Source organism: Lactuca serriola, chromosome 5 (genome assembly GCF_051521515.1).
Source record: "Lactuca serriola cultivar US96UC23 chromosome 5, Lser_US96UC23_V15, whole genome shotgun sequence".
Taxonomy (NCBI): domain Eukaryota; kingdom Viridiplantae; phylum Streptophyta; class Magnoliopsida; order Asterales; family Asteraceae; genus Lactuca; species Lactuca serriola.
In genome coordinates this window covers 32,867,783-32,880,418 of record NC_136412.1, presented here as the reverse complement: position 1 = coordinate 32,880,418, position 12,636 = coordinate 32,867,783, and the positions used below count along the sequence as shown (strand labels likewise).

At 35.8% G+C, this 12,636-nt stretch overlaps 1 pseudogene across 1 annotated transcript; it reads right to left on the bottom strand.

The window, feature by feature from the left end:
* Positions 1–2,175: 2,175 nt before the first annotated feature.
* LOC145052307 (large ribosomal subunit protein uL15x pseudogene) lies at positions 2,176–3,116 on the bottom strand (annotated as a pseudogene). Its single transcript, XR_013684043.1, has 2 exons — positions 2,979–3,116; positions 2,176–2,745 (listed from the first exon to the last, which is right to left on the bottom strand). The product of XR_013684043.1 is annotated as a large ribosomal subunit protein uL15x pseudogene (transcript).
* Positions 3,117–12,636: the final 9,520 nt, after the last annotated feature.

Sequence of the window (12,636 nt, the reverse complement as noted above, 5' to 3'; positions counted from 1 at the left end):
AAAGCGAACACGACGTTGTTTGAACGATGCATGAGATAATTGGGAAGAGCAACTTTGTAGATCTAGGATTTGATGAAGGTTTACAATATGGATTTCGATTTGGAATCTTGTTCAAAACATTTTTTTTCTTGATTTCTTTTAATATAAAAGGATTTAATTATGAGTTGTATTTGGCTTCGATTTGGAATCACGTTCAAGAGGTTCAAAGGATATGATCTTATGTTAACGTTTGGTTTATATGGATTTTTTTTCATATTCTTTCTTTTTACTTTAAGTATTGTTGGTTTTGATTGTTATGTTTGTTTATGAACGGGATAGTGGGATGTAAAAGATGGTATGAGGGAGGTGGAAGGTGAGGTGTTATCGGATTCAGATGAATATAATTTAGAACTAATAATAATAATAATAATAATAATAATAATAATAATAATAATAATAATTTACTAGAAAATATGGTTGAAACTTGAAAGAAACTAAATGGGTATCATATCAACGCAACACATTTAAGTCTAGTCGATAAAAATGCAAGTTGGGATCCCACATCACTCTTGTATCCGCCACCTAAGCTTGATTACCATATGATTCTTTCATATTTGTCAAAACAGTATTTTTTTTTCATATTAATTTTAAATTTTAATGATTTAAGCACATAAAAAAAACAATACTTACTAATCAAATAGGATCGAAATCTAAAGTGGCTAATTTAAAATCAATAGATAGTTAGTGACTACATATAAACGGATTTAACAACCAGTTCCGGTTATAGTTAGTTTTAGGCCCAATTCAAAGTTTTGAAACCACGCATAATGTAATGGATCTTGGGCTTGGTGAACAAAACAACCGTGTTTTTTTAAACCCTTCTAAATTTCATTGTGTTTCACCATTGATTTCAAACTTACAACTTCATAATTCATGAAAAATCTTAAATAAAATGTCATCATCACTTTCCCTACTTTTTTCCACATTTTTTCTCGAAATTCAAGCCGACACCCATGATGATGAAATTCTTGTTTACATAATGGAAGTGGCTTTTACAAAAACAAATAGAAGATGCAACAATATTGATAATGGAATTTATTTGTGTTGTGAAGGGGACAGGATGTGTAATGTGTTAGTACCAAGAGTGTGTTATCAAGGATTGAGGATGTGTTTTTAGTAAGTGTAAGAGAATAGATTTGTGTTTTTTGTGAAAGAGTCACAATGTGTTCTTAATGAGTATATAAGAAAGGAAATGCTTTTGAAAGAGCATGACTTCAGATGACGAAGACGAGAATGGCCTTGATGAAAATGACTCATTCCTGAGTGACATATTTTGGTTTTATAAAATTCAGATATTAATTATATTTCTTCATTTGTCTTTTTATTATCCGTTGTTCTCTAGTTTTTTTTAATCTTGCTTAATTTGATGTAATTTTTTTAATTAAGAGCTATTTATTTTTAGGTTATTTTTATGTTTTTTACTCATATACACCACATGGATGTTCGAAAATGCACAATTGAGGTGGTTACGGTTTAGCACCTCAGTATTAAGACCTTTTAATTGTCGGCTTAAACAAAGATTTTTGATAAATTAATCCATACTTATTTTATTACATTTATCGGCTTAAACAAAGATTTTTGATAAATTAATCCATACTTATTTTCCTTATGAATTTTTGATAGATTAATTTTAAATTAAATGTATATGCATCATTTACCAAGCACTAAAAATAACTTATAAATTTATTACATTTTCAATCCGATTAAGTTAAACCAAACACCATTTTTAAAATTTCATTTTAGCATTAGATATACTAAAAAACACTTACTAAAACAATAAGTTGTATTAAAATAAATATACAAAACACCAAATTAAATACAAAATTTGTCGGATTACAAACCAACTTAAAACAAAAACATATTTTAACCAATTCAGATTTCGCCAAAAACGATTTTTAAAAAAACCAGTTTTGCAACCCCTCTAAGATCATATTGTAATGACTCGAAGGATTAATATTTTCACATACTAAAAACAAGGGTATAATGAAATCTAATAAAAAAAAGTTCAAATCACTGTGTTTTACTTTGTAAGAACACATTCATATTTATTTTGAGTGAAGCTAACAGATATAAAGTATAGCATTTCAAAACATTCAAACACAACGAGATAAACACATCAAAGAAGAGTAAAGCACATTTGTAAGAAGTTTAAAACACAAATTTGATCAAAAAGTAGTTCAAATCCAGCAAATTCAGAGTACTCTGCCATTGAAACTAACAGTAATAATCAAAATCAACATCAAAAATAGAAAAACAAACCTAAGCAGTAAGAACAACAGCACCACCGGCCTCCTTAATTTTCTTCTCAGCACACTTTGAAATGAGCTTCGCCTTAACAACCATAGGATGTGAAAGAGGCACAGCTCCCTTTCCCAAAACCTTAAAGTATCCGAATTGAGTAACATCGACGACTGGAACCTTATCAGCTGAAGCCTTCTCCTTCGCGTCTTGTGGAACCATCGACCAGAGCTTGTCGACGTTCACGATTGGGCAGTAGAACTTGTTCCTCAGCCTGTGGAAATACCTCATACCGACCTTACCGAAGTAACCGGGATGGTACTTGTCGAAGAGGATCCGGTGGTGGTGCATACCTCCGGCATTACCACGACCTCCGGGATGCTTTCGGTGCTTTCCGATACGACCATGTCCAGCGCTCACGTGGCCACGCTTCTTGCGATTCTTCCTCAATCTGGTCGTCATTATACCCTACACAAAACGATAAATCACAAATCTCATTCTCTGATTCATGTAGGTAGATGATAGTTTCTCCATATAAAACACAAATTGCGAAATATCCACCGACTCGATTTCGAATTTGAAAAGAATATAAGACTACTGAGAATAAAATCTAGATCGGTAGCGAACGACTGGTGTTCAGGATAGAATGCACAACAAATCGGAAACAGACGATTATGATTGATGATTGTCGATGTACATACCTGTTAAGCAAATTCCGATGAATGACGGCGGCAGAAACCCTGCGTTAATAGTCGAGCGCAGGAAATGAAACCCTACTTTGGTTTTATAGCAAACAAGTAAGAAAATATGGCAGGGCGTATCACTTGATGGGCTTGAAAGTGTAGGCTTGTAGTCTACTAATGAAGGGCCATTTTATAAGACAAGCCCAATGTTTATCTTACGTAGAGAAAACAAAATTTCATAATAATTTATAGGGATAATAACTTGAAAGGCAACGAGTTTCGAATTTGTTCATATTTAGTCATTAAATTTTTTTTCATTATCTATTTGCCACTGAACTATTGAAACTGTTCACATTTTACCTTATGACCGGTAACAACCGGCCATAAGGGTAACAGGTGAACAGTTTTAATAGTTCAGTGGTAATTAGATAATAAAAAAAATTTAGTGACTAAATCTGGACAAAATCGAAAGTTCGTTTCCCTCTAAAAAAGTTCAATGACTAAATGTAAACAAACTTCTTCTTGTATTATGTTTTAGTAAATTATTTATTTTTGTTAAATTCTAGCAACATTTGTTGATTAAGAAATCTATGAAATAAAAAAATAAAAATAAAAAAAACCCGAAAAATATATTAAAAAAACGAAAAATCGAAACCGAAATAAAAAACCAATCTCTCTCTCTCTCTCTCTCTCTCTCTATATATATATATATATATATATATATATATATATATATATATATATATATATATATATTTATCTATCTATCTATCTATCTCTAATGTCACAAGGCTACTTTATCACATGCAAGTGGGTCTACAAAAATCAAACCATTTACAAAGTCATATATGGATAACTTTGTACCCAACATTCTCCCCCTCAAAGTTAGGAATGGATAACCCGCTTCAAATCTTCCAAACTCGAGCAACTTTACGAACCAAGCCTCAAACGTGACACATGTAGAGATGAACATCAAATCTTCAATTTTTCTAAGACTTTTCAATTTGGGTTCTAGATGTGAGACCATACAAACCGAGCATCAAAAGGTAATTAGGAGTTTCTCATTCTCTCAAAAATTACCCAAATTTTGACCATTTATGCACACTCCAACAATCTTCAATAAGTCCAAACCCATCATAAACTAAAATCACTTCTGAATCTCCAATCGAATCGTTTCATAAACTTCAAATACTCGAGGTCACTTCGGTCTTGAAGTTCACATAATATAAAAAATTCAACTTTCGAATTTCCTTATCTAAATCTCTCCCCTTTTTATAATCAAAAAATGATTATAAAAACCAAAAAGGGAATGAGAAAACGCTCAATTCGAAATTTTTCTATCCAAAACTCCCCCTTAACACATGACATAAACATTTTGCTTCAATCCGAAAAATCCAAAAAAATCTTCAATTTTTAGCTTCATTCACGGGTCGCCTTTAACAGAATTTTGAAATTGACAATTTCTACCCAAATTTTTGTCAAAGACGGTCCGTGAACAAAACTAAAAATTGAAGATTTTTTGGATTTTCCGAATTGAAGCAAAATGTTTGTGTCATGTGTTAAGATGGAGTTTTGGATAGAAAAATTCAGAATTAGGCGCTTTCTCATTCCCTTTTTTGGTTTTATAATCATTTTTTGATTATAAAAAAGGGAATAAATTTAGATATGAAAATTCAAAAGTTGAATTTTTGTAAAACCAAAATTAGATTGGAATTTTTGATTTTTTATTTTGAAAAATACCAAACCATTGGTTTTTTATTTTGGTTTCGGTTTTTCATTTTTTTAATATAATTTTCGGGGTTTTTTTTGTATTTCATAGATTTATTCATCAACAAATGTTGTCAAAATTTAACAAAAATAAATAATTTGCTAAAACATAATACAAGAGGAAGTTTGTTCATATTTAGTCACTGAACTTTTTTAAAGGGAAACGAACTTTCGATTTTGTTCACATTTAGTCTCTAAATTTTTTTTCATTATCTATTTGTCACTGAACTATTGAAATTGTTCACATTTTACCCTTATGACTGGTAACAACCGGTCATAAGGGTAAAATATGAACATTTTCAATAGTTCAGTGGCAAATAGATAACGAAAAAAAAAGTTAGTGACTAAATATGAACAAATTCGAAAGTTCGTTACCTTTTCAAATCATTATCCCTAATTTATAATATGAGATATTGAGATATTCAAAATAAAGCATAAGGTCTTTAGCCCATATGTACGAAAGTCGATGTGACAATTTTGACACATAAAATGGGACAATTCGAGTTGCTTTTTTTATAATTTAATTGATTAAATTAAAAGGAAAATTAGATTATTATTGTAAAAATATAGTTTTGATACACCAAAATTTTGTAAGATAAAAAGAATGAAGACTTGAGAGGGTAATGTTATATGTTATACGAGTATATTTAATGATTATTTTGAAGACTTGAGAGGGTAATGTTTTATGTTATATGAGTATATTTAATCATTATTTTGTATTTTAGTACATACTTTTCACTAGACTTTTATCAACTATTCAAAAGCTGTTATTATGATAAGGTATTGTATGTTATGCTTCTTATCTTGAATGCTAATTATGTGGATATTAAATAGAGAGGATTAATCGCTTGAGATGGTAATGGATGCTCAATATACACATTTAGTTATTAAACTTTCTTTTAACACGATTTAGCATTCTCTCAATGTATTATAAATTAGGGATGACAAAAATCCTCATACCCAATGGGGAACCCGAAACCCGTACCCGTTTTGATTGGGAAATCCCCAGGTTGACCGGGGATGGGGATGAGGAATACCTGAATAAAAAAAGTGGGGATGAGGATGGGGATACCCTTAATCCCCAACCCTGGACCCGTCCCCGACATATATTAATATATAAAAATAATACAGAACATATATTTATAGTATAGTTTATAATACATAAAATTTGATCTAAGTAACCTAACTCATTAGTAATTACTTGGTTGAAATTATACTTTTTGCTTTTTCTTTTATTTAATTTAACTCGTGTATATATATTTTTTTCTCTTTGGTTGATCTATTTTACCTTAAATATCAATTTGATAATTTTTTTTACTTGATTTCTGATATATATATTTAAATTTGGTAGAAAATTTATTTATATTTTTTCTGCAATTTATGAGTATTTATATATTTTATAAAATCTTTAAAGTTATGCTGGTAAAATTGAAATATAGAGTTTTTTTCTTACGTAAAAATTTGCATGTTAAAAGAGAAAAAAATCTCTGTTTCCCCGTTGGGGATCCCCAGTCCCCGTTGGGGGTGGGGATGGGGGTTTATTTATATTCCCCGATGGGGATGGGGATGGGGATTGGAATGAAGATTCGGGGATGAGGGTGAGGATTGGGGTCGCTTGTGTTCCCCGCCCCCGTTGTCATCTCTAGATATTATAGGTAAATGTTGGTTTTGCATCTACGTGACCGAGATAGATCTAATATGTAATTGTTGGCTTATTGAAGATGTAAGTCATATACCTTACATCTAGTGTGGCCTAATGTGCGAACAAAGTTATGAAAATGTTGTCGTTCTTTTAATTTCTCCAACTTGAATATGATGGGGCAAAGCAAAATGTCATGCAACTGTTGCTTATTATCTGAATAATAACATTTTGGATTGTATATATCCTTGGAAACAAGTGGTATCTCCATTTTTAACACTAGTTACCTACAAATGTAAAATAACTATTTGTATATAATCTAGAACCTATAAATGAGTTGTATCTAAATTGCTTAAGAGATGCATGTTTAATGGCCCACATATTAATTATATAAGTCCATAATACGTATTAGGTCTATATTAGCCACGTTAATGCCAAATTAACATTTACCTACAATACCATGTCACAAAGATAAATTTTATATAACAGATAAAGTTTAATGGTATATATTATACTCAATATTGTTTAGTGACTAAATAGTTATAGGGGTATCTAAGATACCCTCTTAAGTTGTTAAGCATAAACATCTAGTATCTATGTAATTAACATTTAATCTATTTTTTCGAATAAGCAATGTAACCTACATAAACCTACTATACTCGATCATAGTAAAAGTTTTTGAACAACTTAAGGGTTTTTGTGAAAAATCATGTATAAAACTTATTTAGTGACTAAATAAGTGCATAATGTATGTGTATGTGGGTATATATATATATATATATATATATATATATATATAGAGAGAGAGAGAGAGCGGGGGGGGGGGGGGAGAGAGAGAGAGAGAGAGAGAGAGAGAGAGAGAGAGAAAGAAAGAAAGAAGAGGGTGGGGGTGGGGGAGGTTCAAAATATAACCTACTAACATTGTCTAACTACATAACTATTTTATAACCATAGGATCTATACATCAGTGGATTATAATACATGTAACACCCAAGATCAGAAAGGCCAAGAAAGGAAAGAAAACCCTAAGTCAAAGGGTCAACTCGTCGAGTCCAGAGAGGAACTCGACAAGTCGGAGCGGGATCCGGGGATCGATTAAGTAACCGACTCGGCGAGTCGGCAAAGAGGACTCGCGAGTCCGGTCTGAAGAGGGAAACCCAGAATCCAGGACTTTGTGCACTATTTAAGCACCTCATTCTCTCTCGTAGGGTTCCTTATAGCCTCTCTTATCCAGAATACGAAACCCTAATGTAACATCCCAAAAATACGAGCCAAAAATTTCGTTTTTAAAACATGTACTTAACAAAACATTTAGAAATAAATCATTCAACAACCATTTCATTTCGCAAAAGATGTTGCATGTCAGAAAACATTGTAATAATCATAAAAATGTCAGAGTACAATCTCCCAGGTAGATGTCATAATGCGGAATACAAGCAGGTGTGTGTATGATGTATCGTTACCGCGCCACTCCTTCCCCTTCGACGAAGAGGTACCTGAAACCAAAACGGAAAACTGTAAGCACGAAGCTTAGTGAGTTCCCCCATAATACCTCATACCATGCACGCATACAACGTACAGCTAGGAGATACGGGCCTCGCCCACACTCAGAAAGATACGGGCCTTGCCCACACTCCGCTAGTCGGGAGATACGGGCCTCGCCCACACTCCACTATCTGGGAGATACGGGCCTCGCCCACACTCCACTCTCGGAGAGATACGGGCCTCGCCCACACTCAGCCGCTAACCCATAATATACAAGTATCACACAGACAACGAGTATAGACGTCTCTATCATACTGGCATATATCATAATCAACTCAACCAAGAGATACGGGCTCGGCCCACACTCTAATACTAACATCTCGTCTATACGGGCCGACCTTGGCGCCTTAGACCCGTTACTACTGGAAGGAAACTCACCTCAAAGTCCCTGCCGATCTGTGTGGGAACTGACTGTCTGTTGCTACTACCGCTCCGGAAATCCTCCGACTATAATTCCCACAAAACACTTAGTCAATTACTGCTAACCGACTTCAGGGTAAATTGACCATTTACCCTTACAAATCAAGAGTCAAGTCACAGACAACTGCCAGTTGACCAGACTCGCCGAGTTGGCTTGCCAACTCGCCGAGTCCCTTTCCCTTAGTCTGACCATAAATCCATCTCTACTCGTCGAGTTAGACGTAGACTCGACGAGTTTTCCTTCTATACCCCAGGGCCAATAGCCCTTCATCCTACTCACCGAGTTGTATGAACAACTCGCCAAGTTCATCTTCATCCGATGAACACTTTATGCTATGACTCGCTGAGTTGTATGAACAACTCGTCGAGTTTGTTCTTGATCTAAGAAGGTTGCCTTGAACTCGCCGAGTCATGGCATTGACTCGCCGAGTGGCTTCATGAGTGAGTCTAGCTTCCGACCCACTGAGTCACACCTAATGACTCATTACTCCCAACCCGCAAATGTGAAAAAAGGGAAACTCGGGGACTCGCGACTCGACTCACCGAGTCAGATGAACGACTCGCCGAGTCATCCACATGCAAAAACTATACACGCGATTCTGCTTGGATCCAGCTCATGCCATTCATAGATCTGGGTTCTTAGGGCAGGATTTTCACGTAAAGTTTCCAACTTTACGTGTAGAAATGCATAAAATGGGGATTAAGGGCGAAATAAGGGCTAAGAAGGTAGATCTAGGACATTCAATCAATTTACTCCCATAAAGGTTATAGATCTGAGCTTTTGGAGCTCAACCATGACTAGATCTAGTGGATAATCAACCTATTACGAATTCCACTTCATGCACAAGCTTGGAAAAAGGTTCAAGAAGAGCTCAAAAGGTGCTCTAATGGGATTTTAAGCATACAAACAGAATGGAGTAGAGATATACCTCAGAGAACTCTGAAATAACACCAAGATATCTGGTCTCCTTCTCCTCTTCTTGCTCCACTCTCCTTCTTCTCCCAAAAACTTCAAGGAATCACTCTAATCACTTCAATCTCACAAGAAACGAGTTAGTGTTTGATGTATGGCGTTCTGAGGGTGAAAGGGGGCGAGCTTGGGCCGCACAAGCTAGCTTAAATAGGGGCAAACCCTTGGAATTAGGGTTTCATCAGACAGCGGTGACTCGCCGAGTCGCCAACTTAAACACGCTCCAAATCCCGTCTTTACATGGCGAGTCGGACCTACAACTCGCCGATTCCAAGGCTAAAAATGAAAAATGCAAAGATAAATTTTACGTACCAGAAACCAGGTGCTACAAATCTCCCCCACTTATTTTAGACTTCGTCCTCGAAGTCTGCTGCTCGATCCTGAAACAGCTCGGGGTAATGCTCCATCATTTCTTCCACCGGCTCCCAAGTCCACTCGGACCCCTTTCGGTGCTGCCACTGCACCTTCACTAACTCCACCCTCTTGTTCCTTAGATCCTTCGACTTCCGGTCGAGGATTGCGACTGGGCGCTCAATGTAATTCAGGTTGTCATCAACCTGTATATCCTCCAATGGCACCACCGCTGAATCATCCACGAGACACTTCCGTAGCTGGGAGACATGGAAGGTGTTGTGGATCTGGCTGAGTTCGGCTGGCAGGTCCAACCTATATGCCACCTTGCCCACCCGGGCTACAACCCTGAACGGACCAATGTATCTCGGACCCAACTTGCCTCGCTTCCTGAATCGAATGACGCCTTTCCAAGGCGACACTTTCAGGAGAACCATATCCCCGACCTGGAACTCTAGGTCTGATCGACGCCTGTCGGCATAACTTTTCTGCCGACTCTGCGCAGTTTGAAGCCTGCTCCGAACCTGCTGGATTTTCTCGGTCGTTTTGAGCACCACCTCGGTGCTCCCCATGACCCTCTGGCCAACTTCACCCCAACATATCGGGGTCCTGCACCTCCGACCGTACAACATCTCGAATGGAGGATGGTCAATACTCGCGTGGTAGCTGTTCTTGTACGAGAACTCAACCAAGGGAAGATAGGTATCCCAGCTGCCACCGAAGTCTAGCATGCAAGCCCGCAATGTATCGTCCAAAGTCTGGATGGTCCGCTCACTCTGACCATCCGTCTGCGGGTGAAAGGCGGTGCTAAAGTATAGACGAGTGCCCAACTCATCATGAAACTTCTTCCAAAACCTGGAAGTGAACCGCACATCTCGATCCGATATCACTGACACTGGCACCCCGTGCTGTGCCACTATCTCCCTGATGTAGATATCGGCCAACTTTTTGGCCGAGATACTCTCCTGAGTCGGAATAAAATGGGCGCTCTTGGTCAATCGATCCACGATGGCCCAAATCGAATCCACTCCTCGCGCCATCCGGGGAAGCTTTGTGATAAAATTCATCATAATATCCTCCCATTTCCATAACGGGATGTCCAACGGCTGCATCTTGTCGTGCGGTCTCTGATGCTCGGCCTTGACCTTCCTGCAGGTCAAACACCACTCGACGTACCACGCCATGTCCCGCTTCATGCAGGGCCACCAATAGTCTAGACGAAGATTCCTATACATCTTCGTCGCCCCTGGATGAATAGAGAATCAGGATTTGTGCGCCTCCTCCATCAAGATCTGGCACACGCCTCCAAGATATTGTTGGATTAGTGTCTAAGTCCATAACTATTTTGGTATGTACTTGACCCGATGGTGCATGGTCCTTTTGGGTTGCCTTCACCAAAGCAACTTGATAGGATGAATTATGGAGAGAAAGGATTAAATATGATTTATTAATATATTATGAGAATAATATATTAAAGGAGAAATCATATTGTTTAATTAATATTAGTCAAGAATTAATAAGAATTAAGTTTGTGACTAAAAGAGATTAATTAAACTTAAGGGACTGGAATTGTAATTATAAGATAATTGCAATTTGGGCTATGGATTGCCTTATATTAAGGAGCGGACGAACTCTATGGGGAAACCCATTAGAAATCGTCCAAGGTCTTTAAGGAAAGGAGTCCATGGGTTGCTTAGGGCTTAAGCATCCAAATTAGGGTTTCCTTGTTAGATAACCCTAATAGCCTCACTATATATAGAGCCCTTATGCCCCAAAAACGTGGACAAGCTTCCTTCTAGGGTTTCCACACGTTTTGGGCAGCCTCCTTCTCTTCTCCTCTTCATCCTCTTGCTCTTGGTGTTTGTGAACCATTAGAGGAGTGACATTTGTGACTCTAAGCTTTCTAAAGTCAATACAAGAAGGATTTGAGATTGTTATTTCTACATAACAGTCAAGGTATGATCTAAACCTTAATTATATGTTATATTGATTATCATATGCTAGATCTAGGGTTTATAGTCTTGGATAACTTGCATGTACAATAGAGAAACCTAGATCCAAGCATTAGGGTTTGTATGAGCACATAGGATGTTCTTATGACCAAAACCCATCAGTGGTATCAGAGCCTTGATTGGTTTCTATTGTATTGATGCCTTGTATGTTTGTTCAAGTTGAAAAAAATTCGATTTTTGTGAAACTGCCTGATGAACTCGGCGAGTCCCATTGTGGACTCGGCGAGTCCATGTGGGTACTCGGCGAGTCCAAGCGTCAAAAAGAGCAATTATCGGGATTTCTTGCTGTTTATCTTTGAGATACTTGCCTTTATCATATTAGATCAATATAAATCCGATTTTATGATATATATGAGTATATTCTTGATCTAATTGAAGATATTTATCAATTAATAAAATATTTACTTCCTTATATGATTAAAGTTAATTATTTTTCTTAATTTGGTAACTTATTTTGCAAGAAATTGAAAATTAGGTCAAATATAGATAATGATGAAATTAATTGTTTAATTTATATTATTTGTTATTTAATCCTTGTGTTATGAAAAGTTTCAATTTTTCCCCTTTAGGTTTTATAGTTTAAATTTAAACTCAAAAGTTTAGTTTTTAAATTTAAATAGTTGAAACCCTAATGTTTTGAAAAGTTTCAAAATTTGCCCTCAAGTTTTGGAATTTAAATTTTTGATTAAAAGGTTTGATTTTGAAATATTTAAATTCTAAACCCTAATGTTTTGAAATGTTTCAAAACTTGCTCTCAAGTTTTGGAATTTAAAAGTTGATTAAAAGTTTAATTTAGGATTGTTAAATTCTAAAACCCTAGTATTGTTTTGAAAAAGATTCAAATCACACCCTTATGGTTTTATTAATTAATTAAGGTGTATAATTAAAAGAGGTTTAATAAATCCATAAAGTTTTGGTTTACAATTTAATTGAATTAAAAGTATAATTGTTAAATTTGACCACCTAATATTT